This window comes from Amblyomma maculatum, chromosome 9 (genome assembly GCF_055883805.1).
Source record: "Amblyomma maculatum isolate TAMU_Amacu chromosome 9, ASM5588380v1, whole genome shotgun sequence".
NCBI lineage: Eukaryota > Metazoa > Arthropoda > Arachnida > Ixodida > Ixodidae > Amblyomma > Amblyomma maculatum.
Window position 1 is genome coordinate 110,179,482 of NC_139352.1, and position 26,629 is coordinate 110,206,110.

The 26,629-nt window shown below is 44.8% G+C and overlaps 15 non-coding genes across 15 annotated transcripts; all 15 read left to right on the top strand.

Moving 5' to 3' along the window:
- Nucleotides 1-91: 91 nt before the first annotated feature.
- TRNAS-GGA (transfer RNA serine (anticodon GGA)) lies at nt 92-165 on the top strand. Its single transcript has one exon. It is a non-coding gene; the product is annotated as a tRNA-Ser (tRNA).
- A 211-nt stretch (nt 166-376) lies between these two features.
- TRNAS-GGA (transfer RNA serine (anticodon GGA)) lies at nt 377-450 on the top strand. The gene has a single exon. It is a non-coding gene; the product is annotated as a tRNA-Ser (tRNA).
- A 211-nt stretch (nt 451-661) lies between these two features.
- TRNAS-GGA (transfer RNA serine (anticodon GGA)) lies at nt 662-735 on the top strand. Its single transcript has one exon. It is a non-coding gene; the product is annotated as a tRNA-Ser (tRNA).
- Nucleotides 736-946: 211 nt separating this feature from the next.
- TRNAS-GGA (transfer RNA serine (anticodon GGA)) lies at nt 947-1,020 on the top strand. Its single transcript has one exon. It is a non-coding gene; the product is annotated as a tRNA-Ser (tRNA).
- A 211-nt stretch (nt 1,021-1,231) lies between these two features.
- On the top strand, nt 1,232-1,305 carry TRNAS-GGA (transfer RNA serine (anticodon GGA)). Its single transcript has one exon. It is a non-coding gene; the product is annotated as a tRNA-Ser (tRNA).
- Nucleotides 1,306-1,516: 211 nt separating this feature from the next.
- On the top strand, nt 1,517-1,590 carry TRNAS-GGA (transfer RNA serine (anticodon GGA)). The gene has a single exon. It is a non-coding gene; the product is annotated as a tRNA-Ser (tRNA).
- Nucleotides 1,591-1,801: 211 nt separating this feature from the next.
- TRNAS-GGA (transfer RNA serine (anticodon GGA)) lies at nt 1,802-1,875 on the top strand. Its single transcript has one exon. It is a non-coding gene; the product is annotated as a tRNA-Ser (tRNA).
- A 496-nt stretch (nt 1,876-2,371) lies between these two features.
- On the top strand, nt 2,372-2,445 carry TRNAS-GGA (transfer RNA serine (anticodon GGA)). The gene has a single exon. It is a non-coding gene; the product is annotated as a tRNA-Ser (tRNA).
- Nucleotides 2,446-2,656: 211 nt separating this feature from the next.
- TRNAS-GGA (transfer RNA serine (anticodon GGA)) lies at nt 2,657-2,730 on the top strand. Its single transcript has one exon. It is a non-coding gene; the product is annotated as a tRNA-Ser (tRNA).
- Nucleotides 2,731-2,941: 211 nt separating this feature from the next.
- TRNAS-GGA (transfer RNA serine (anticodon GGA)) lies at nt 2,942-3,015 on the top strand. The gene has a single exon. It is a non-coding gene; the product is annotated as a tRNA-Ser (tRNA).
- A 211-nt stretch (nt 3,016-3,226) lies between these two features.
- Nucleotides 3,227-3,300, top strand: TRNAS-GGA (transfer RNA serine (anticodon GGA)). The gene has a single exon. It is a non-coding gene; the product is annotated as a tRNA-Ser (tRNA).
- A 211-nt stretch (nt 3,301-3,511) lies between these two features.
- On the top strand, nt 3,512-3,585 carry TRNAS-GGA (transfer RNA serine (anticodon GGA)). The gene has a single exon. It is a non-coding gene; the product is annotated as a tRNA-Ser (tRNA).
- Nucleotides 3,586-3,796: 211 nt separating this feature from the next.
- Nucleotides 3,797-3,870, top strand: TRNAS-GGA (transfer RNA serine (anticodon GGA)). The gene has a single exon. It is a non-coding gene; the product is annotated as a tRNA-Ser (tRNA).
- A 211-nt stretch (nt 3,871-4,081) lies between these two features.
- TRNAS-GGA (transfer RNA serine (anticodon GGA)) lies at nt 4,082-4,155 on the top strand. The gene has a single exon. It is a non-coding gene; the product is annotated as a tRNA-Ser (tRNA).
- A 211-nt stretch (nt 4,156-4,366) lies between these two features.
- On the top strand, nt 4,367-4,440 carry TRNAS-GGA (transfer RNA serine (anticodon GGA)). The gene has a single exon. It is a non-coding gene; the product is annotated as a tRNA-Ser (tRNA).
- Nucleotides 4,441-26,629: the final 22,189 nt, after the last annotated feature.

Consider the following 26,629-nt stretch of genomic DNA (forward strand, 5'->3'; position numbering starts at 1 on the left):
TGGGGGATTCCCCTAAACATTTGACAAACACCATTCCCACTTCGAGTTATAGATCAATTCGCTCTCGCCCTACCATCTGATCTGCTGACCGTCCTGGTTAGCTCAGTCGGTAGAGCGACTGCCCCGGAAAGGCGGTGGTGCCGGGTTCGATTCCCGGATCAGGACGAATTTTTCTTTAACTACGAAGTTTCTGAGAAAGCTGTATAGCTTTCCTTTGTAGCCGTATGGCTGCGCTTGGGTGGATGCAATGAGTAATTACTCCCTTATTACAAATCTACTCCACCTTGGGGGATTCCCCTAAACATTTGACAAACACCATTCCCACTTCGAGTTATAGATCAATTCGCTCTCGCCCTACCATCTGATCTGCTGACCGTCCTGGTTAGCTCAGTCGGTAGAGCGACTGCCCCGGAAAGGCGGTGGTGCCGGGTTCGATTCCCGGATCAGGACGAATTTTTCTTTAACTACGAAGTTTCTGAGAAAGCTGTATAGCTTTCCTTTGTAGCCGTATGGCTGCGCTTGGGTGGATGCAATGAGTAATTACTCCATTATTACAAATCTACTCCACCTTGGGGGATTCCCCTAAACATTTGACAAACACCATTCCCACTTCGAGTTATAGATCAATTCGCTCTCGCCCTACCATCTGATCTGCTGACCGTCCTGGTTAGCTCAGTCGGTAGAGCGACTGCCCCGGAAAGGCGGTGGTGCCGGGTTCGATTCCCGGATCAGGACGAATTTTTCTTTAACTACGAAGTTTCTGAGAAAGCTGTATAGCTTTCCTTTGTAGCCGTATGGCTGCGCTTGGGTGGATGCAATGAGTAATTACTCCCTTATTACAAATCTACTCCACCTTGGGGGATTCCCCTAAACATTTGACAAACACCATTCCCACTTCGAGTTATAGATCAATTCGCTCTCGCCCTACCATCTGATCTGCTGACCGTCCTGGTTAGCTCAGTCGGTAGAGCGACTGCCCCGGAAAGGCGGTGGTGCCGGGTTCGATTCCCGGATCAGGACGAATTTTTCTTTAACTACGAAGTTTCTGAGAAAGCTGTATAGCTTTCCTTTGTAGCCGTATGGCTGCGCTTGGGTGGATGCAATGAGTAATTACTCCCTTATTACAAATCTACTCCACCTTGGGGGATTCCCCTAAACATTTGACAAACACCATTCCCACTTCGAGTTATAGATCAATTCGCTCTCGCCCTACCATCTGATCTGCTGACCGTCCTGGTTAGCTCAGTCGGTAGAGCGACTGCCCCGGAAAGGCGGTGGTGCCGGGTTCGATTCCCGGATCAGGACGAATTTTTCTTTAACTACGAAGTTTCTGAGAAAGCTGTATAGCTTTCCTTTGTAGCCGTATGGCTGCGCTTGGGTGGATGCAATGAGTAATTACTCCCTTATTACAAATCTACTCCACCTTGGGGGATTCCCCTAAACATTTGACAAACACCATTCCCACTTCGAGTTATAGATCAATTCGCTCTCGCCCTACCATCTGATCTGCTGACCGTCCTGGTTAGCTCAGTCGGTAGAGCGACTGCCCCGGAAAGGCGGTGGTGCCGGGTTCGATTCCCGGATCAGGACGAATTTTTCTTTAACTACGAAGTTTCTGAGAAAGCTGTATAGCTTTCCTTTGTAGCCGTATGGCTGCGCTTGGGTGGATGCAATGAGTAATTACTCCCTTATTACAAATCTACTCCACCTTGGGGGATTCCCCTAAACATTTGACAAACACCATTCCCACTTCGAGTTATAGATCAATTCGCTCTCGCCCTACCATCTGATCTGCTGACCGTCCTGGTTAGCTCAGTCGGTAGAGCGACTGCCCCGGAAAGGCGGTGGTGCCGGGTTCGATTCCCGGATCAGGACGAATTTTTCTTTAACTACGAAGTTTCTGAGAAAGCTGTATAGCTTTCCTTTGTAGCCGTATGGCTGCGCTTGGGTGGATGCAATGAGTAATTACTCCATTATTACAAATCTACTCCACCTTGGGGGATTCCCCTAAACATTTGACAAACACCATTCCCACTTCGAGTTATAGATCAATTCGCTCTCGCCCTACCATCTGATCTGCTGACCGTCCTGGTTAGCTCAGTCGGTAGAGCGACTGCCCCGGAAAGGCGGTGGTGCCGGGTTCCATTCCCGGATCAGGACGAATTTTTCTTTAACTACGAAGTTTCTGAGAAAGCTGTATAGCTTTCCTTTGTAGCCGTATGGCTGCGCTTGGGTGGATGCAATGAGTAATTACTCCCTTATTACAAATCTACTCCACCTTGGGGGATTCCCCTAAACATTTGACAAACACCATTCCCACTTCGAGTTATAGATCAATTCGCTCTCGCCCTACCATCTGATCTGCTGACCGTCCTGGTTAGCTCAGTCGGTAGAGCGACTGCCCCGGAAAGGCGGTGGTGCCGGGTTCGATTCCCGGATCAGGACGAATTTTTCTTTAACTACGAAGTTTCTGAGAAAGCTGTATAGCTTTCCTTTGTAGCCGTATGGCTGCGCTTGGGTGGATGCAATGAGTAATTACTCCCTTATTACAAATCTACTCCACCTTGGGGGATTCCCCTAAACATTTGACAAACACCATTCCCACTTCGAGTTATAGATCAATTCGCTCTCGCCCTACCATCTGATCTGCTGACCGTCCTGGTTAGCTCAGTCGGTAGAGCGACTGCCCCGGAAAGGCGGTGGTGCCGGGTTCGATTCCCGGATCAGGACGAATTTTTCTTTAACTACGAAGTTTCTGAGAAAGCTGTATAGCTTTCCTTTGTAGCCGTATGGCTGCGCTTGGGTGGATGCAATGAGTAATTACTCCCTTATTACAAATCTACTCCACCTTGGGGGATTCCCCTAAACATTTGACAAACACCATTCCCACTTCGAGTTATAGATCAATTCGCTCTCGCCCTACCATCTGATCTGCTGACCGTCCTGGTTAGCTCAGTCGGTAGAGCGACTGCCCCGGAAAGGCGGTGGTGCCGGGTTCGATTCCCGGATCAGGACGAATTTTTCTTTAACTACGAAGTTTCTGAGAAAGCTGTATAGCTTTCCTTTGTAGCCGTATGGCTGCGCTTGGGTGGATGCAATGAGTAATTACTCCCTTATTACAAATCTACTCCACCTTGGGGGATTCCCCTAAACATTTGACAAACACCATTCCCACTTCGAGTTATAGATCAATTCGCTCTCGCCCTACCATCTGATCTGCTGACCGTCCTGGTTAGCTCAGTCGGTAGAGCGACTGCCCCGGAAAGGCGGTGGTGCCGGGTTCGATTCCCGGATCAGGACGAATTTTTCTTTAACTACGAAGTTTCTGAGAAAGCTGTATAGCTTTCCTTTGTAGCCGTATGGCTGCGCTTGGGTGGATGCAATGAGTAATTACTCCATTATTACAAATCTACTCCACCTTGGGGGATTCCCCTAAACATTTGACAAACACCATTCCCACTTCGAGTTATAGATCAATTCGCTCTCGCCCTACCATCTGATCCGCTGACCGTCCTGGTTAGCTCAGTCGGTAGAGCGACTGCCCCGGAAAGGCGGTGGTGCCGGGTTCGATTCCCGGATCAGGACGAATTTTTCTTTAACTACGAAGTTTCTGAGAAAGCTGTATAGCTTTCCTTTGTAGCCGTATGGCTGCGCTTGGGTGGATGCAATGAGTAATTACTCCCTTATTACAAATCTACTCCACCTTGGGGGATTCCCCTAAACATTTGACAAACACCATTCCCACTTCGAGTTATAGATCAATTCGCTCTCGCCCTACCATCTGATCTGCTGACCGTCCTGGTTAGCTCAGTCGGTAGAGCGACTGCCCCGGAAAGGCGGTGGTGCCGGGTTCGATTCCCGGATCAGGACGAATTTTTCTTTAACTACGAAGTTTCTGAGAAAGCTGTATAGCTTTCCTTTGTAGCCGTATGGCTGCGCTTGGGTGGATGCAATGAGTAATTACTCCCTTATTACAAATCTACTCCACCTTGGGGGATTCCCCTAAACATTTGACAAACACCATTCCCACTTCGAGTTATAGATCAATTCGCTCTCGCCCTACCATCTGATCTGCTGACCGTCCTGGTTAGCTCAGTCGGTAGAGCGACTGCCCCGGAAAGGCGGTGGTGCCGGGTTCGATTCCCGGATCAGGACGAATTTTTCTTTAACTACGAAGTTTCTGAGAAAGCTGTATAGCTTTCCTTTGTAGCCGTATGGCTGCGCTTGGGTGGATGCAATGAGTAATTACTCCCTTATTACAAATCTACTCCACCTTGGGGGATTCCCCTAAACATTTGACAAACACCATTCCCACTTCGAGTTATAGATCAATTCGCTCTCGCCCTACCATCTGATCTGCTGACCGTCCTGGTTAGCTCAGTCGGTAGAGCGACTGCCCCGGAAAGGCGGTGGTGCCGGGTTCGATTCCCGGATCAGGACGAATTTTTCTTTAACTACGAAGTTTCTGAGAAAGCTGTATAGCTTTCCTTTGTAGCCGTATGGCTGCGCTTGGGTGGATGCAATGAGTAATTACTCCCTTATTACAAATCTACTCCACCTTGGGGGATTCCCCTAAACATTTGACAAAGTCTAAAAATTGCGTGGTGTCAACAGAAAGGCACTAAAAATAGCATAGCTGACAGCAGAATGCTTGTATCTATTTCAATAAACTGTTAATATCGTTTTCTCTCAGCTAATAAAATTTGTGCGTGTTTTCTTCTTGAGTGCTTTGATAATATTTCCGACGATAATCCCCGTTTTTTACAGTTTGCACAACACAACTAGATGTAAGACATCAATTTCAAGAAAGCGTATAATTTCCGAAAAATATCCACCCCATTTTTGAGAAAGTACACGGCCTAATCGTATATATCAATGACGTTCTCATGCGCCGAGGATGTGGTTTGCGGGCCACGGGCAATTATAACAAAGCAAGTCACTTCTATCGGCCATTTATGGATGGATGTATCGATTATAAGTGCGCCCCTTTGAAACAGGGTGGTGGTAGCTTCGACGCTGCTTTTCGACAAGCGACTGTCTCTCCTTCCACATTTAGCGAACTACCATAAGGGCAATCTATGCCTCTGTCCTTCAGAGCTCTCGACAATCGGCACAGCTTCCGTTCATTTTTTGTCTATTTATTGCTCTCGATTCAAATCACCCGCATGGACATTATAGTACGGTGATAAGCTAAGAGGAAATCAAGGACAGTGCGAACAAATCGCGTACGCTGTCTAGTAGGACCAATAGTATTTCAAATAAAACAAAAAATTTGGAGTGGCGTATATTACACGTAAAAATGTCGAATACGCATATTACTATAATGTGTATAAAAGGGATGACAGCACAAAAAGGTAAAATTATATATGGTTCTATTATAGACCAGTTATGCCCGTAATATTTTTTTCAGGGATGGCTTGAAGCTATTCTAAACCACTTTAACTATTGGAGACTTCCATTCACATGATCTGCAAAATAAAAGGCTGATTTAAATAGACACCTCCGACACAGAATCTCTTATTTTAAGCTAATGGTCTCTTCATTCGGAACACTATGTGGAAGGCGCTTTGGTAAACTTCATGGATGATAGCAGTTTGTTTGTTTGTTTGTTTGTTTGTTTATTTGTTTGTCTGGAATGTCCTATACGAAAACAAATGTCTAGAAGGTGCCACGCAGGGGTAGACTCTTCGAGCCTAGGTGCTTTTTAGCACGATGACACGGCTGAGACGATCATGTGAGATTAATATGAAAAGTTCTTGAGAAAGAAAAATTGTTATGCAAATGTAGCGGATTTAACCGCTTAATGTGAAAATATATGTTAAGAAACCCGCGGTTTTGAACAGCTTTGCAAAGTAACAAACAAGGTCAAGCTTATATGCCAGAGTAGAGGTGCCAGGTTAGGAGTTTTCATTTAATACTTACAGTCACTGAGATAGAAAAAAATTTACAGACGATTACGGTACTTGCTAATATAAGATTTCAGCGCAGCTGATCAGCTGTTTCATCTTTTTAGATAGATTAAGGCAAAAATTTCGAGCAAGACATGTATATACAATTAGAGACAACTATTTTATTTTTCCCCCTTCATGGATCACTGCCTTGTCGTGGCGGAGGGGCTTGCGAAACTCGGTGAAGTCGTGAGCTCTGCTGTGTAGGGCCACCCAAGATAGACAGGTCACGGCAGAGAGTTCTGACAAAATGTGATTCACTGGAGAAGGTAATGGCAACCCACTCCAGTATTTCCTGCCAAGAAGACCCTATGGCCAGTCACAATACCATTATCGATATGGCGCCGGAAAATGAGCCCCCCAGGTTGGAAGGCGTCCCACATTTTACTGGGGATGAACAAAGGGCGATTCCTAGTAGCTCCAGGACGAATGAAGCGGCTGGGCTAAAGCCAAAACGACGCTCAGTTGTGGATGTGTCGGGAAGCGACCGGAAAGTCCGATGTTGCAAGGAGATATATCACAAAGCAACATGGAATGTAAGATCTATGACGCAAGGTAAACTGGATGTCGTCAATCGAGAAATGGACAGATTGAACATTGATATCTGGGGTATCAGCGAGCTCAAATGGACCGGAATGAGAGAATTTAACTCCGGCGACCATTATGTCTTTTATTGTGGGCACGAATCCAAGAGAAGGAATGGGGTCGCTCTCATAGTAAACAGAAGAATGGGCAAAGCAGTGCTAGGGTACAACCCCAAAAACGACCGAATGATTTCACTTCGGATCCAAGGTCACCCTTTCAACATAACAGTTATCCAAGTCTATGCACCGACCACTGCTGCTGAAGAAGCTGACGTTGAGAGATTTTATGCGGACCTACAATGCCTTTTAGACCGCACCCCATCATCAGACGTCGTTTTTCTCATAGGAGACTGGAATGCTAAGGTCGGGAGTGAAGAAATATCCGGAATTACAGGCAAGTTCGGTCTTGGTGAGCCAAATGAAGCTGGGCAGAGGCTAGTAGAGATCTGTCAAGAAAACAACCTGACCATAGCGAATACTCATTTTCAACAGTACAAGAGGCGCCTGTACACATGGACTTCACCGGACAGTCTGTACAGGAATCAAATCGATTATATTCTTTGCCGGCAGAGATGGAGAAGCGCTATACAAGCAGTAAAAACAAAGCCTGGGGGCGATTGTGGCACCGATCATCAGCTTCTTGTTGCCAAAATTAAGCTTCGATTGAGGAAAACGCAGAAAACTAGAAGACCTTTCAGGTATGATCTGGATCAGATTCCATTAGAATATGCTGTGGAAGTGAGAAATCGATTTCAAGAATTAGATCTAGAAGACAAAGAGCCCGAAGAGATGTGGACTGATGTTCGTGATATAATACAAGAAGTTGCTACTAAGGTAGTTCCAAAGCAAAAGAAATGCAAAAAAAGCAAACTGGTTATCAGAAGAGGCTTTGCAAATAGCTGAGGAAAGGAGGATGGCAAAAGGTATCGGGGAAAGAGAAAGATACAAGGTTCTCAATGCGGATTTTCAGAAAATAGCAAGGAGAGATAAGAATGCCTTCTTGAACATACAGTGTCAAGCAGTTGAGGACAACAGCCAATTAAGGAACACAAGAGCTCTGTATAAGACAATCAAAGATATCAAAGGAAGCTTCTGTGCTAAGCTGGGCGTGATAAAGGACAAACGAGGCAAGGACCTCACTGCAGCCTCAGAGATAAAGAAGAGGTGGCAGGAATACACAGAAGAACTGTACAAGAAGGACCCGGATGTGCAAACCCAACATAGGACGGTTGTGATTACTGATCTCGAGCCGGGCATCCTGAAGAGTGAAGTTGAATGGGCCTTAGCGAGCCTTGCTAAGAACAAAGCTAGCGGAATTGATGGTATTCCAGCTGAGTTGCTTCAAAACCTCAACCACGACGCTGTTAACACACTGCATACATTATGTCAAAAGATTTGGACAACCCTGCAGTGGCCACAGGATTGGAGGAGGCCAGTTTACATCCCCATTCCAAAGAAAAGCAGTGCCAAAGATTGTTCCAACTACCGCACGATCGCGCTTATTTCGCATGCTAGCCAGGTGATGTTAAAAATCCTGCAAGGTAGGCTGCAGCAGTATGTGGATCGGGAGCTTCCGGACGTGCAAGCTGGGTTTCGCAAGGGCAGAGGAACTAGAGACCAAATTGCCAACCTTCGCTGGATCATGGAAAAAGCAAGAGAGTTCCAGAAACCCATTTACTTCTGCTTTATTGATTATGCGAAAGCGTTTGACTGCGTAGATCACAGCAGATTGTGGCAAGCTCTCCAAGAGATGGGAGTTCCAATTCACCTCATCTGTCTCCTCAGGAACATTTATGAAGGGCAAGAGGCCACAGTCAGAACTGGGCATGGTCTTACTGATTGGTTTCTGATTGAGAAAGGGGTGAGGCAAGGCTGCATACTGTCGCCCTGCCTATTTAACCTATATGCAGAGTGCATCATGAGGAAGGCCGGTCTGAACGAGTCTTCAGCTGGAGTGAAGATCGCTGGAAAACGCATCAACAACCTTAGATATGCGGATGATACCACTTTAATGGCAGAAAGTGAAGTGGATCTCAAGAAACTTCTGATGCGCATACAAGAAGAGAGTGAGAAGTTTGGGCTTAAACTGAACATTAAAAAGACGAAGATCATGGCGTCTTGCCCTATCAAGTCCTGGAGCATCAATGGACAAGAAGTGGAAGCTGTGACAGATTTTCTGTTCTTGGGCGCCAAGATTACCTCGGAAGGAGACTGCAGCCATGAAATTAGGAGACGCCTGCTTCTGGGAAAAAGAGCAATGGTTAGCCTTGACCGCCTAGTAAAGAGCAGAGACATAAGTCTGCCAACCAAGATCCGTATAACCCGTGCTATGGTCTTTCCAGTTGTGATGTATGGATGCGAGAGTTGGACTGTGAAAAAGGCTGACCGCCGAAGAATTGACGCGTTTGAATTGTTGTACTGGCGAACACTCTTAAGAGTTCCTTGGACTGCCAGAAGATCAAATCAGTCGATATTGTCGACCATAAACCCTGACTGCTCATTGGAGGGTCAAATTCTAAAGTTAAAGCTCAGCTACTTTGGTCGTCTGATGAGAAGAGAGGAGTCGCTGGAGAAAGATTTGATGTTGGGAAAGGTTGAGGGTCGCCGGAGAAGGGGTAGGTAGCGAACGCGATGGTTAGATGGCATTCTCGAGGCATTGCAGATGAAGCTATGTGATATTAAGAAGATAGTTAGAGACCGGAAAACGTGGCGTGACATGGTCCATAGGGTCACGAAGAGTCGGACACGACTGAACGCCTGAACTGAACTGATTTTATTTTTCACCCATATTCCTTTAAGGAACACTCCACTAACAGTTTTTAACTGTTATGAAGGAAGCTTCGTGGTCGGAGAAATGTAGAGGGCAATTAAGGTATCGGGAGGTTGTGGGAGGCAGCGTGTGGGTCTTTAGGAACGTTGCACGACGAAGAGACAGCAGTGACTGACTGATGCCGCTGACGCCCCTAGCGAGTGAAGACAACTTGACAGTGCGTTTGGGCTTGGGATGCGCGCATCGCGATCCGCTGATAGCGAGCCGGCGCTTCGGCAACCGGAGAACACCCTGACCGCCACCAAGGAAGAGAAAGGGCGGGTGGGGGTGTATACGAAGCAGTGAACGGCGGAGAGCGCGCAGCTATCAGATAGCACGCGCGGTCGCCGCCACGGAGGACCTGGGGTGGCTGAGCTGGGGGGATGAAAGGGGGGCGGAGCTTGTTAGAGGCCGACGCCGGCGATGACTCAAAACGCAGGAACGGGCGCCAGAGCTGCGTTCTAAAAAAAATAGAAATAAACTTCATGTGGCAGTCAGGATTTCTCTCAGCGCAGTCATAGCAGACAATAGTTGCGAATATTATATTGATTATTCTGTGTTTGGAGCTAAAACAATATTTAACTTAGCTTTAAAACACTCATACCTCCAGGCCACTAATTCGGTTAACAGTTCGCTAACGACAATTGTGTTACCAGTGCGCACCCACAAAGCCAGGAGGTTTAAAAGGTTCCACTCAAGGTCACATATATCTTTTTTACCTCGTTATCGGTGTCCCGAAAGTAACCGCCTTGTCACCACATCGTCACTCGTGTGTTCCTGAGTATCCCAGTGTGGTTTGGGGAGAGTGGAGGCGAGAAACATAGAAAAGCCTGAGTGGAGACCATGATGGCTGCAGCAACACCATAGGCCTACTTTAAAGACACGTATGCGAGTGCTGACAAAGCTATTCTGTTTAGTCACAATTATCGGCAACGACATAATCACGAGAGACTTGTGCCTGCCAGCACATGTATAAGGCGAGATCTTAGAAGATGAAGGCTGCACACCTGTTCCGGATATCGCGTTTCAACTCATTACGAGATAGATTGTAATATCCTTTTGTGGGCAGATTGGGTTTTGCACATCAGAATATTGAGGCAGCCTTTAGCATCAAATATTGGGAAATTTAAATGCACTGTCTTTCTTTAAAGACAGACGGAAAATATGGCGGCAATCATATTTTTCCTTTGTTTTAAACGAAATTATGTAGCCGTTAGCGGTCTTTTCCAATCAATGGATAAGCTTATATGTATACAACCTCTCAACGTTTCTCTTGGAGGGAGAACGATCGCTCAGCGGACTGGAAATTCTGCCAATACAGAGCGCTTGTTGCGAGTGAGTAAAAGATGAGAGTCTAGGTAATTCATGCAGAAGGACTAGTAAATCACAAGAAAGGCCACCTTTAGTCTACTATGAGAGTTCAGTACGTAATTAGCTCTACTTTTGATACAGAGAATTAGAAAATATTTGTGAACGTCCTCTCATGAAGTGGACACGACTAGAGCACGACAAACGATTGAGTGTAACAGAGGCAAGGTATTTTCTGAACGTATTATGGCCGACTTGTGATGACAGGTGTGACGGTACTGAGCTTAGCATCCACGTCCGCATCACACAACACGCCTCACTGAGCTCGTTCAGTTAGTACTGATCTGATTTTACGCGTGAGTAAGATGTATTACTTAAACCCACCAGGCGTCCACCCTTTGAATCCGCTCTTCATCAGAACAGCCGGTACACTATATAAGGCACCCACAACGGGTCACAGATCCAGGTAAATTGGGTGGAATGGTTTATGTCGAGAGAAAGCGCCATTAGTTGCGCAACGTGCAGTTTTCGTAGGATTATCAAAATTTGTTGTTTTTTCTTTTTTGTTTAAAATAAATTAATTTCATTTCGTTGGGAAATATCTTAGCTTCCTATGCGGCTAAATTTAATTATGCGTACAGCTTTTCTTACCTTTCTTTCAGCAGAAACCGATTAAGCAGTAATATTTTCGCCGCGGTAGGCTTTGAGAGTTATCGCTAACAACGTAATTCGCAGATTCGTAGAAAAAGAGAGAAATGCCGAATGTTTAATTTTGAAAACTTGGCGGCGCTCTTTTTGTCACACCGTGCGATAAATGATAGAACCACCTATAATATGGCTGGATTGCTGAGGCAGCGATGGAACGCTTTGTTTAACCATCGTACAGGACTGCGCGTGATTTATTTTTTTGCTGTTTAAGCAATTAGCGTTTAGGGTGGTTTCTTTATTATACCTGCATAATCATTAAAGTTCAATACGACAACGGTAATATGCTACGTTAGCCGGTAGTGATTGTACGGAGATGACGCCGGTATTCTTCAAACGCGGATCTCATACCTAACAGTTTCAGAATCAAACTTTGTTGGTGTCCACTACCCGCGTTCCTTGTTACAACGATATTTTAATTTCTTCCTTCGACACCACGTCAGCGATCCTTTTATGGGAAAATAATGCTACAACTGAGTTCAAATAATTGTTTTTACCGTTCGCGAATTCTCAAACATCTAGTTGAAACGTACGCGGATGAAATTAAAGGCGTCAATAACTTTATAAGGAAACCTTACAAACTTCCTGCACCATTCTCTACAGTAAGTGTAAAGAGAAAATTCATATGAGGCTTCATTCAGCTATTCAGCGCCTATGACCATAAGAGGTAGAAAAAAAGAGCAAACCTGTAGAACAATTTGACGAATGAGATGTGAACAATACTATAGTATCGTCAGAATGTAGACGTCACTACGTTGATTTCAGCCGTCAGGATGTCTGAGTATGGACGCCAATTGGACAGCTGTCACCTCATCAAGAAGTCAAAATATATAATCATGGCATTGCGTCATGTCACCATTCGTTTTCGTAGCATTTCTGAGGGGATATTTAAAGTGTAGACACAATAAATATTTGTGCGTGTTCTGTCTTTTGATTGATGCTCGGGATATTTTGGTTAAACGACTTCGGAAACGCAGAGAACCCGCAGAAAAGTGGTACACGAGCAGATTTGCAGCTTTGATTCAATAAGGAAGCGATTGAACACGGAGAAAGCAATCAAGAGGGAGAGGAGACGCCATACATGCAATCAGAGTGCATGCGATTCACAGCAGAGCTGCCAGCTACACCAGTGTTTCACAGAAACCTATCTAAATTGCACTATCATTATTTTAAACAGTAGTAGCTGCGGTGCTCAAACATTCATTACCGTTTCCATTCATGTTGAATTCTTCGACAAGTTCATGGGCTCTCTCCTCCTTACTCCTGTTTAAGATGCTAGTATCCTCATGCCTCATTTTCGATCTGTTCTCGTCTCTTTCACACTAGGCTTTGAAATGATGCGGCAAAAGTGATCCCCTGCCACTTGCTAAATCGTGATAACTGTTTCATAGGCGGTTATTATTACAGCCGCCGATAGACACAAGTGAGGCTAGAAAGAAATAAAATTCTAAAAAAATATGTAACCACCGGTTTTTACTATGACTATGCATTTTTTGATAGAATGTGGTGGAAACTTGCTTGACAAATACCACCGCTCTTGCCTGCATACCCTAGTGCGCATATATGGTTTCTCCTGTCCTTCTTGAATCGTTTTCTTTACATTCGGTGGCATCCCTCGTGAATACACAGCTGCAAATGGCGCTTGCCCCCTCTCTCTTATTGCGTGCTCTCCGTTCTGGCGCTACGTTCTTGCACAGACTAGAACTAAAGTAACGATTGCTAAATATATGGTGTTGCAAGACATCAACGTTAATATGGACCGCACGAAAAAGTAATGTATAACCTATAAATAACTTTTTTTTGTTTGGGGGAAATTTTCGTCTCAGTTATCGCCACCGAGTGGTGGTTGCGATGTCGGTGGCGGACGGGCTTAAGTCACGTGAGGCACACAAAAACTAGAATAGTCTCTACTATTTTGCTCCTTTTAATCGGCAGGAATCCTTACACATACCTGTTGAAGAGAAGGAATCACATGTTTTGAATAACCAGTATTTATGTGAAAGTTTTGTTATGGATCACATGGCCAAAACTTATTGGAATTGTCACAGCCGGCGCTTAGCGGTGGAAATAGAAATAAAAAACTTCTTTTAAAAATATTGGTTACATGTAGTTGAAGACCTATTTATAAATTAAACATCTGCAAGATGCACACTGTTGTCATGATGACCTTTTGAAGTTTAAAAGAGGCGAATCCAAGCATTTTCTTGTCACTATTCCTTTAAGAGGCCCATTGAGATCGTAGACCCCCTGTCTAACAGAACGGACGCATATGCCATCCTCAGTGAGTTTTTTTATGCATGCTGGATCATCATGCATGTGTCCTCCGTCCTGTATGGAAACTTCGGATGTATATGCGAATCATGGGTTGATGCTGATGCAAAAATGTGCCGTCTCTATCCTCTACATTCTGGCACCTACTTCGTGCCCAAACTAGACACCAAGCAAGTATTGCTAAGCATATGTCATTGCAATACATCAACGTTAACACGGATTGAGCGAAACAAGCGACATATAACCTATAAGTAAAGCATACCAGGATGCTACCTGAACAAGTAAGGCATGTCAGATGCCTGTCAGATCTTTCTTTCGCATAATGAAGACAAAAGAGATTTAAGCAGCGACGGCTGTGGCGTGTAAAAAGAGTGTGAAATGAAGCTAACTTGTTTGTGCTTTCGCCACGTGCTATCGCGCTCAAAGATTTAAATTGGGAAACCGCTGTTTTATTCGTTTTCATCCCATTTCGTCCTTATTTTGCGTTTCGTTAAGGCTGCAGCTTCGAAACACGCTGAAATGACAGGCCGTTTCGCCAATGAGGCTTTAATTGCTAAACAATCGACAATGTGTCACTCAGCTGTTCTGGTATTTTGCCAAAATCTGATCATTGAAGAGGCTGGTTTCGTTGATACTTTTAAATTGAACAGACAACTCTTGCTATTAGCTAATAGTAGAGCGATTGGAAACGGTCGCCTATATAGTGTTCTTCACTCCACGGATATGACTCGGTACAATAATAAATTCGGTACAGGCATGGTTCGCTTACAGGTGCGAATGCGAAAGCTTCACTCTTTGTGGCCATGTAAAGGACCCATAATAATGATGAAGAAAGTGGGCTGAAAAACAAGTAATAAAGCCTATTAGGACGAAAATTCTGGCAAAAAACACTATTCATGCGCACATCTGAAGTAATAAGTGTTTACCTTAATACCCGATAATATCTCCACGCAATCGCAGCGTCTATTATAGTTAGAGGCGCTATGTTGGTAACGCTAGCTGTGGAGGCTCAGTATTTGAAACGTTCGTCTGCAGAACTAAAAGACGTAACCGCAGCGGCCGTTTTAACGCGGCAGCGTTAAGGAGATCGTGTCGCAGAAAAGCCGGTGTCGGCGGCGTTGGCCGTGAGCGATAAATCCCGGCATGCACTTCATAAATAAAAAGCAACGTCCAAGATGGGCTGGGTGAGAATCGAACCAGGGTCTCCGGAGTGTGAGACGGAGACGCTACCACTCAGCCACGAGTTCTTTTTTTTTTCTTTATTTCCTGGCTTTGGTTCATACCATTTCACAAGAACACAACACGAATAACACAAAACAAAGTACATATTGGAAGGTCATCATCAGCCAATGTCAGGCTGGCTTCGTCTCAGTACATTAAAACTCCCGCAACGACAGCAAAGGCTCTACCCTTGAGAGCCATTCGGGAGGTTCAGCAGCCACTTTCTGTATGGCAATAAACCAATTCACACTTTCTCGAAAGTATATTCCAGCGGGTCGAGCATCCCTGTCGCAGTGACAGCCCGCCATTCTGGAGCGCCATATAGAGTGGAGGCCCATGAGCATGATTAAATCATACGGAACGCCATCTTCATTATCAATGCTTAAATACCGGATGCCGTGGGAGTCTAGTGGAAATTCTTTCTTTATCGTACGTAGCAAAACATCCCAGAAATAAACCCCTTCCCAACAATGCAAAAAAACATGGTCTATTGTTTCCGGCTGCTTGCAGATTAAACAGTGCGCCCCCCACGGTAAAAAAAGATCCCTTTCCTCCAAAAACTTCTTTACTGATAATGTTCCGGTGTGTAATTTAAAGAAAAATGTCTTAGCTCCTGGCGACACCTGCATTTTCTTTACTCTCTTCAAGACATCTCTGCCCGGACCTCCACTGTATAAGGTTCTGTACAAGGGTTGTGGCAAAACAATGTCACATAAATCGCGATACAGCTTTTTTCGTTTTACAGTGGACAAATATTCATTAGAAAAACGCACTGAAAGAAGTCTTACACTAGCGACGACCTCCCTGTAATAACCAAAAATCCCACCCGTAGCTTCTTCGGTGGAGACAACAAACTCCGGCAGTAGGCGCCGTAGCCTAACTTGGCAGACGGTGCGTAAGAAAGGGTCCGAAGCATCCCGAAAAAACAAAAACCGGTTGACCACCTGCCGTAAAAACAGATGGCCGAGTCCCAAACCGCCGTCTTTTACCCGACGGAACAAATTCGTCCTGCCACGAGTTACTCAGCCACGAGTTCGATGCTTGAAAGCGGTACAAAAGCGCTTCTAGTGAATGCGGTGTTGCCTTAGAAACGTGCCGTAGAACGTTATACTGCGGTGTATATCGGTAATTACGAGCATGTTACAGAAGTCGCAGTTACACGAGTAGCGAAGTACGTTTCCGCTACATTTCTCCTGCGCTCTGCGCACATGCAGAGCCATCTTGCGGCAAACACAGAAGAGCCCCTCCTCGCAATGTGCGGCGCTACCCCGACACGTGGCGCGCCACTCGCCCCTGACATTTCGCAGTGCACCCTCACGGGTTGTAGAATCAAGCGTTTTTCCTTTCTTTAGATCACTATCTTCGCTCACCCGCTTCTCCCCTTCGGGCCGCGCGGGTACCGGTGCGAGAATGCCCCAATACCCTTGCGTTTAATAAGTTTTCTCGACGAGGTGCAATAACGCTATCGCGTTCCACTCTTGAAGGCGAAGCTTAAGCGTCCTCCAAAATTTATTTCTACACAGCTGAAATCAAGGTGCCCGTGTATTACTTGTCGTCGGTGCATGTTCATAAACCCTGAGAGGTCTAAACGTTCGCTCCTCTCCACCACGGCGTCGCTCACAACATAAGTCGTACGTAGCAGGTAAGCACACAGAATCCTTAGTCGGACACAATTGCGTCGATCTGAAAAGCTTTAGAGTTTCCTGAGAAGTATTAATTCTAGACAAGCACCCTCTTCGAATTAAAGGTGACTAGCTCACTACTCATGAATCCGACCTTCATACACAGGAGGAAATCTCTCTAACTCCTCGCACAATCGGGAGAGCACATAAGCATTTGCATCCCCTGTGTCCAGCAACCTTACAATCAAATTGCATGCTCCTAAAGTACAGCATTTCGGCAGTCTTCAGGTGCCAAGTTATCTTTGCACGCCGGGTAGTGTCTTCATGGCCGCAAAGCTGATTTCATGAGCATGTAAACATACTTGAAAAACATACTTGAAAAAGGCTGGGTTATGCACGGGTACAAAATGTGGACCTGTGGCTCCATAATGCAACCGCCATTGACTATCATAATTTTTGGCTCCTGAAGTTACATTGAAGCTCTGCTAGAAGGAAATCATCCCAAGCTCCGAGTAATAAAAACTGCTTTGTGTAGTGTGCTCATAAAGCAATAAATGGTTTGGTTTGGGGTGTTTAATGTCCCAAATTGACTCAGGCCATAAGAGACGCTATAGTGGAGGACTCCCAAAGTGACGACCACTTGGGTGTTCTAATACCCATGCCACACGGGAAAATTAATGTCATTTCTGCCGAATGGCATTCGTTCAGTTTGTCATTTTTTCAACGCGCTGCTACACGACCAAAACTAATGTCATTTGCAAATAATGGCAGTTGCAATAGATACACAAATGTTGGTGCGGCTTTGCGAGAATGATGAGCGCTGTGAACGAATGCAGCCTTTAAAATCATATTTATGTATTGCATGACTCGCAACAAACCTGCTAATTACGACTACCCATTACGAAGTTAGCGACTGCGCCGGTTGCGTTTGTTTACAAAAGGGTAGGGAACGTGCGCGCGTCGGTGCCTCGGTGTGGAAAGCGGACGAATTGTTTCAACAACGTACATTTTGCACACTCCAAGTGCAACACGTAAAATAGGCAGCGGCTAGCGTATTGACCGACGACGCTTTTATTGAATCTGCGAGTATTTCCCGACGGCGTAGCGCACCACAGCCTCGTCGAGTCTCGTCATCGCAAGACCGTTTGCTCGGCCTAACTGTCCGTCGAAAAATGCCGGACCCCAGCCTCATCAAGAAAGCAGACAACAAAATAGCATCACTTGCTGCGCTGGATCCCGCGACCTTACCCTAAACGGTGTTGCCCGCGAGAGCGGTGGACGACGGCGCTTTGGCCGTGCGCTACGCCCTGGTCGTCGCTAGGCCTAAACGGTTCCGCATCGAAGCCATAGCGGACAGCGCGTTGGGAATAGTCAGTTGCCTATTCCTGGAGCTGCTTACTGTAATTTCAATGGTGTCATAAATTTTCCGACGGTAAACGGAAGGTGTATTTTCGGCGACGCATTAGCATTGGAGCTACGTACTACGTACAGCACGAGATCGGATGAGCTGCCTCACACCGGTGCTGCAGCTGCTACGTGGCTGTGAGCAGAACAACGCTCTGGTTACTTACCACCGATCCTCAGCAAAGGTTATTTTTGGAATTCTTTTATCCACCCGCGTATTATTTAGGGTCAGCAGATTTTGACATGTTTTCTGACAGTGGCAAAAGGGAACCGCTGTTCCTGCGTCCATGGACTGCGGCAGCCGCTGCCATTGCCGCTCGCGCTGAGTGAGGTGGCTGGTTGGCTGGTAGCGAGGGTTGAATTTTTTTTTCGCGATGCTATTTGGCATGTTTCACATAATTTAATGACTAGCTACAAAATTGTATATGCACAGTAGTATTATAATGATGCGGCACTTTTGCAGTTTATTTTGGGTATATATTCTCACTGAGTCTCTGGTGTTGAGATAACACATGCCCTCGTTAGTCGCCTTCGAATGAGTTCCTCAAACTCGTTCGGTGCCTAATGTCGTTTTCATCGAATGTAATTACATTTTCCCGTGTGGAAGCAAACAAATGTCATTTTGAACAAATGTCATTCGATGGAAATGACATTAAATTTGCCGTGTGGCAAGGGTATAAGACGCACTGAGATCGCACAGCGGACGGGCGCCTTGCTTTTCGCCTTAATTGAACAGCGGCCGCCGCGGCTGGGATTCGATCCAGCATCCTGGGATAAGCGGGTTCTGAAAGCAATAAATGGTTTTAATTTGATGTCCCAGATGCTGGTTTAAAGTCACCTTCCGTATACCAACGAATATTTCCTAATCATTCAGGGCACTCGACTACTGTGCCCAAGGATGCGGGATCGAATCTCGGCCTCGGCGGCCGTTTTTCGATGGAGACGAAAGTATGGTGCCCGTGCGCTGTGCTATGTCAGTGCAAGTTAAAGAACCCGATGTGATCACAACTTCCGGTATCCTATTGTACGGCGTCTCTCATAGCGAGAGTCGCTTTGGGACGTTAAACCCAACAAACCTATTTGTTTACCCAGCAGAGATTATCAACGAAGAAATAAGTATACCATATTACATGCATAAAAAAAAGTCTTTATTTTGGAAATTAGATAATTTATTCGGCTCTCACGGAATTACGTGCCTTTCCAGCAGAGAATATAATTAGGAAGTGGCATTTATTTGCTTATCTGTGCTCTCTTTTGGCTTGAAGTCTTCCCTGTAAGTTCAGGATGGTATTATTCAAGCCTAGATGCCGCATGCGCACAGTGATGGAAAGTTCTATGTTAGCGATACTGCACTCTTCAAATCTGAGAGATCCTATTATCTCTGATTCGCTGTTTTCTTTTGTTGCTGATATCTTATCAGAAGCAGGAACACCCACAATCGAACCTTCCACACAACTGTGCAATACTGTACTATAGCTGCAGCGTTGCTGATGGATATAGATTTATTTTTAAGACAGGTAATCTCTTCGGAAAAACGTGCAGATTTGATAACTGTTTTGATTCCATAGCTTAGTAATGCATTCGGTTCCCGCGCTGTATTTCCCGGATGACAGTACATTCTTGACACGTTTAGCTAGCACTGTCTGTAGCTTAAATGCTCTGGTAGGCCAACAATTAGGACATGCAGACGTCCTCTCGTAAGGTTCATAGTTATTTACTGTTACAGTTTTGCGGGTAGTCAATTCGTTCTTTTGGGTTTCTATGGCAGTCGTACATGCGTAATGCACGTCTCTCACCCGTTAATAATTAGAAGGATTATTAACGATGCGCCCTTAACGGTGCACACACTCCCGGTCACCCTTAGAGTGAGTGGGGGTAGCGGTTCCGGTCGCAAAGGAGATGCCCTCGACTTGCGTGACAAGCTCACCCGGAGTTCAACTACCTTGTAGTGACAGAAGGGGGTGGCCGTTTGGTGCCCAGCTTTCGCCGGTTTAAGCCAGAGTTAGGGTTGGAGTCAAAAGTAACAAACAAAACACACTTTATACACAGCGAGAGACGATACAGAGGAACACACAAGAACACTTGAAATGCACAGACGAGAGGTTCACAGAATACAAACGGTAAGCATGCAACTACAGAGGTATTCAATAACACAGAGGCTTTATAACACAGATTAAACACAAGAGAGACACATAAAAAAACACCAAATTGTTCACCGGGCACTGTTGCAGTCCGACGCCTCGAGAGTTACGATGTGGCCGCCATGCGAGACGAGCGCCGCTCCCTCGCAGGTCCATGGGCTTACCAGCAGCGGGTGATCCTTGAGAGTCCAGTTGTCGCACTGGCGAATACGCCGCAACCACTAACCGACTGTCTGACTGACTTCACAAGCGGCGCGGCCTCAATATATAGGGTGCACCGGGTCTGTCTGTTAACACGCGCCAAGGCTAGCGCGCACACACACTTAGCTTCACTGGTTAGAGCGCTCCCGTTTCCTCTCGTCGAGCCGCGCGTCTTCATTGGCTAGGTCCCATAGAATGTACAGGTCTGCAATTTCCGGACTGATGAATCACCGTCATCGCCGGGTGACGAGAAAGAGGGTGACGGCAATGCCTACAAAGCTACGCGCTTTCTCGCGCGGGGAAGGCGGTTTTTCTAGAACTTTGTGGAAGTTTCGATGCGGCGACGCGCGGGACTCGCGCCGCGCCGGCTTAGTAAAATTGTGCGCCGATTTTGTGACAGTGACGAATTAAAAAAAAAGCCTTTGATGAGCCCAATAATATTGTACGACTCTATTTAATTTCATAAGTATTTCCTCATAAGTATTTCATCAACCAAAATAAATTGTCTTGAGACTACCAGCAAACGCAGTTGTAATCTAACGTCGTTCTTTAGGCTTGAGAATTTCAACGAATTCTACACGACAAACAGAAAACAAATGAAGTGCTTAGTCGTGAAACTTACTTCCTTACCACCAAACAGACAATCCTCGGTCTTGCAGCATAATACGCTTATTTTTATCCACATTGTCATTTTAGATTTCAAGTTTGTTTAACCATCATGATAATAATTATGGCGGATGTGTGTGTAATTACCCCAGTGCTTTGTTTTTGTGCCGCTGCGCCGGCAAATCTTCACTGTCGAGAATTTATTGAAATCTTAAATGCTGCACACCCCAAGTGGAGAAAGAAAACACAACCTTTTCAAACCTGAACGCATAGTTAGTGCTTAATTCAAAGCGCCTGTCAGATTAGGTTGATTCTCCACATGCGTTGCATGCAGAAACTTCAGCAGGCTCAAAACAACCGTGGCCTCGAGTAGGGAAGTTCAATCAAAATTGAACTGCTCTGTCGCTAGGCAATACTTACTCTCTTGCAACAGAAGAACATAAGACGAAATGTCCAGAGAAGTCGCCCTCTGCAGAGTGTATCCGGACATTCATATATACGGGCCGTATCCGAGTGCCGATTCGGACAGGCGTGCTTACCCTCAAAGGAGTCATTTGGCGAAAACAGCATCCGGGCCGTTATCGATCTGCCGACTGAAAGCCAGTCTTCTGGGCCTGGGAGATAAACAGCGGTGACGTGATCCCCGCTGTGAGACGCAAGGCTATTGAATATTTATGTTGATAGACACCGCAGCTTTATTTGTAGGTTTGTTGTTTCTCTGCGCTGGTCTGGTGATTCAATGTATTTGAAGCCAGAAGTGACGTCGGCTTATCGACAGCCACGCTAAGAAAGCTCTTTCGAAGACGGTGTGTATCGCTGGCTCCCTAAGCGACCTATTTGGACACACACTTATGTAAATGAAATTGTATGACAGCAATAAAAAGCGAGCTCAGCAGTTACGTTTTGCAGATCGTAGAGTGCTCAGCTTTACACCGCCAGTAGAACATTGATAAAGAACATGAATAAATAACAGAGTGTGTTTTCGTGTTCTATTTCTTGCCGGCTGCAAAACAAAGTTATCATTTGTGAGGAAAAATAGGTGGCGAAGGATGAACATGCCCCCCAAACTAGGGCAGATACCATTAATCGATTGCAGTCCTTACCCGAACATAAATAATATCAAGAGTACCGGTGAAGATTGATGCAGGGGCAGGAGGGGATCAAAATAAAGATTGACCAGTAAACAAACGCTGCATTACAGCTAGGGGTTGTCGTGAACTGCTTTTCAGCAAAGGTCGAATACGTAAATAATATGGCACGTGAATATCATTTATTATTTGCTACTGTGCAGTAGTCCTCAGAATGAGGTAGCACTCAGCCATTGAGTATAAAGCAAGTTAATTTATGAAATTCAAAATGTAAAGATGTCTCAATTCAGCCATCACCAGGAAAAACGAGATGTCTCACCATGGCCAACGCACTACTCTTTCCTTCAGAAAACGCAAAAGACGCGTTTCAGGAGCACAATCGTGAGTTTCCTGAGACTATTCTTATGGCAGGCTTGTTTTTTTGCTGTGATCTGTGGCATCGAAGGATTTTGTGAAGCCAGGATTTGCTTGTATCCTGGCTATTCGACATGTTGCAATCGTATGCCGTCTCCAAAACTTTTCTCTTTAATGTCACAACGTTTTCCTTGCGTTCCGTTCTCTGTCGCTCTACTGTGCGGTATTATATGATTCCCAGTCTATAGAAACACAATTGGTTTTAGTTCTATTTAGCTTCTCCCATCATGACCTGCTCTATCATCGAAAACATTTATTTTAACTTCTTTTGTAAAAATAAAATTTAGTCTCATTACAAAATGTCTGATTTATATTTCTGGATATATTTTGATAAAATATTATTCTCTTTCTCAGCTAGTGTTGTTGGCATAAATACCTGATTTTCAGAAAATCTATAATTTTAAATGTTAAATAAATGCTTTTCATGTCATTATTTATTTTCCATTTTACACCGCGACTCACCCCAACAGAAAAATTATGTATAAAAGCCATACAGGAAATTGTATACAGGTTTATTGTACAGGATCTTGGATACAGGATTGTGTGAAATTACAGGAAATTCCTGTACTGCACAGTAAAGTCCGGACTGAAACCGCGCGAAGCTCTAATGCCGAAATTTTCTGTATGGTTGACGACCCTTGTTTTAGGGAAAAAACCGTTCGCCAGGCTGAAAAAGCGTGCAGCAATATAAAATAAAACTACATTTAAAAATAGATAAAAATATAAAAAACCAGCGGAGATAATTCTGGATTCGAACTTCGGTCTTCACGCTGTTGAAATGGATGCTTCAACCACTACTCCACAGTCCACAGTACATTGTTTCTTTTCTTTATTGCACGGAAGTACTTCGAGCAATTCAAACAGGTCTCATTCCGCAACCAGCCACTGCACATTTACACCAGCATCGAGCTCTCACTTTGACCACATATCAAAATTCTGGTAGACATATACATGCATCAAGTAAAGGTAACCAGGCAGGAGGTCGATCCTGCGCAGCATATACCCCCCGCACCACAGCTTATTGTTCTCAGAACAGAGACTTCGATGAACGTGGTGGCTCTGCTTGGCGATCTGTCATGCGGCTCATCCACACACTAAAAAGTCCCATGAACACAAAAAGGTCACAAGGCGCCTCAGAAGTTTCCATTGTAGGCAAATATCTTATAGTATAGGGCATAATATCAATATCCTTTTTGAGAGTCCATTGAAGAATGTCTCAAAAAAACATTGCATCACGGCCATACACAAAGCAAAGATCTAGTTTCTGGTTACTGACACAGGCGACAGTCTACTGACTATGACACAAAAGTTCCTTTTGCACGAAGCCACGTTTTGACACGCAAGGTTGATGTGTGAAGTTTAAAAAGAAAGTCTTTGCGGCTGATTGTACATACATTCGCTGAACCCGCTTTAATACACTATTGTCTAGAAAGGGGAGGTAAGGCTGCCAATACATCGGTACAGGAAATAATGTCTCAATAAGAACTTTTGTCATCTGTCTTTTGGATAGACTCTATAGGCATTCCAAGAAAAACAGTACAATAAGGAAATGGAACGTTTCGGCAACTTCCTTAAGAAAACCCCACAAAAAAGCCTCACTCCTTTGACTAGTGGGCGCAAACAAATTGGACAAATTAGGCTTATTCGTCTCTAAGGCACAGCACAGGTGTTTTAAAAAGGAAAAACCTTGAAACAAGCTGATGAACAAACAAGTGCTGAAAACCAGCTGCTCCAGCCTCCAGAGGCATAAACAATTTTTCTCGAAGCATAGGCTCTCATTGAGAGCGCCACACAAAAGTAGCAAAAATTCTATGCATGGACTGAACTTTGTTTCTTGCACAATGCAACACCTGCAGTACATAGATAAGCTTAGAAATCAGGAAGACATTGCAAACTTGTTCTCCCTACCCATCCATGCCTGGGTTTGTCGCCTAACTGATAAGATCCGAGAACCCCAGTAAGGCCCGCAACTGCGATATTGATGCAAAGGAGCCCCCAAATACTGTAAGTTTTCGGAATCCCACCTGACGCCGGCAAAAAATTTAGGCTTTGTACCCCAGTGACCTAACCAGAACGCCTCTGATTTATCAAGGTTAAGTGAAGTATTTGTGGTTACAAGTGGTTCATGATAAAAACCCCAACAGAAACTCTGTTTAGACAATAAAAGTTTGTATGTGATTTTTTTCAATTGGCATGCATTTTAACCCTGTAAAGTGCGCCTTAATCTCTTTTTTCATTACAATGAACTGATTCACAGAAACCTTGCCCCAACAGAAGCGGTTAATACAGGGATTACACCCCTTCAATGATAGGAACATTATTACCCAATTTTACCTCTAGAAGTTTGCAAGCAAGGCTGTCATAGCCAGAAATTCTCGATAAGGCATTTCTCAGCAAGCATTAGCTTATAAAAGCAACTACTCAGCGCATATTAAGATTACGAAATAGGGAACAACGTAGTACACATGCATCTCCTTTCGGGTTTCGTCAAGGTTCCAGCTATTGTTTTCCAATAACGTGCCACGTTGATTTTCCGAGGCAGTATTAATTAGTCGGTGCCATACCCGGGCAAACTTTAATAGCTTTTCGGATGCAGCTGATGAATAAACTCTTTCTTTGCATCAGCATGTTAAAAACATCTTATGAAATGTTTTGCAGTGGCCGCAGAACTAGTGCAAAGAAACGCACCAATTGGTTTCGAACGCGAAGATAAACCTAAAGAATCAGACTATTTATGCATTGGAAAAACAGAATATCCTTTTGAATGTGTTGAAGACTGTACAGCAGCCTTTCAACACACTGAAAAGAATATTCTCTTATATATATATATATATATATATATATATATACACAGTCGGCGAGGGGATTGGTGGGGGGGGGGAAGCACAGGTGATTGTAGTTTGTCTTTTTTTCTTTAATTTTTACTTCGATAATCACATAAATTAGTAATCAATATGTTTAGCGGAAAGATGAATAAACACAAAATAGAAGAAAATAGCCGATGGTGGGAACCAAACCCACGACCTCCGAATATCGCGTCTGGTGCTCTTCCAACTGAGCTACATCGGCCGCTGTCTCCCCTGCTACTTTCTTGGGTATTAATGTTGTCTGTATAAGAACCTTGAGAGTGTTCACCAGCGTCACCCTCAACTATAGCGGCAGACGTGGAACGTCCTGTGCTACCGCCAGCGTCACGTAGAACGCCATAAAATTCTCCACACACACACACACTCACACACACACACACACACACACACACACACACACACACACACACACACACACACACACACACACACACACACACACACACACACACACACACACACACACACACACACACACACACACACACACACACACACACACACACACACACACACACACACACACACACACACACACACACACACACACACACACACACACACACACACATCTACAGAATTTTATAGCTGCCTCGCAAATTAACGCAACGCTCCAAAGTGGAGGGAGTAAACCACTTCCTTCCCTAACACCTGCACATTTGCCTCGTTGTTGTTTCGTTAATGACTCCCTGGTTAACAATATTATCTGATGTCATATTTAATTTCTGAAGACTATCATGCCAGCCTAAACACCATTAAGAAACGGCATACACTAATGGGCATATATTGCTGAAATACTAGCCATAAATCAGGGAGACCCTAAAGGTTTCAACCAAGGCATAAACTGAAGCATAAGCACGGACAGAAACCCATCTACTTCTGCTTTATTGATTATGCGAAAGCGTTTGACTTCGTAGATTACAGCAGATTGTGACAAGCTCTCCAAGAGGTGGGAGTTCCAATTCACCTCATCTGTCTCCTCAGAAACCTGTATGAAGGACAAGAGGCCACAGTCAGAACTGGGCATGTCTTGCTGATTGGTTTCCGATTGAGAAAGAAGTGAGGCAAGGCTGCATACTGTCGCCCTGCCTATTTAACCTATATGCAGAGTGCATCATGAGGAAGGCCGGTCTGGACGAGTCTTCAGCTGGAGTGAAGATTGCTGGGAAACGTATCAACAACCTTAGATATGCGGATGATGCCACTTTAATGGCAGAAAGTGAAGTGGAACTCAAGAGGCTTCTGATGCGCGTACAAGAAGAGAATGAGAAATTTGGGCTTAAACTGAACATTAAAAAACCAAAGATCATGGCGTCTTGCCCTATCAAGTCCTGGAGCATCAATGGACAAGAAGTGGAAGCTGTGACAGATTTTCTCTTCTTGGGCTCCAAGATTACCTCGGAAGGAGACTGCAGCCATGAAATTAGGAGACGCCTGCTT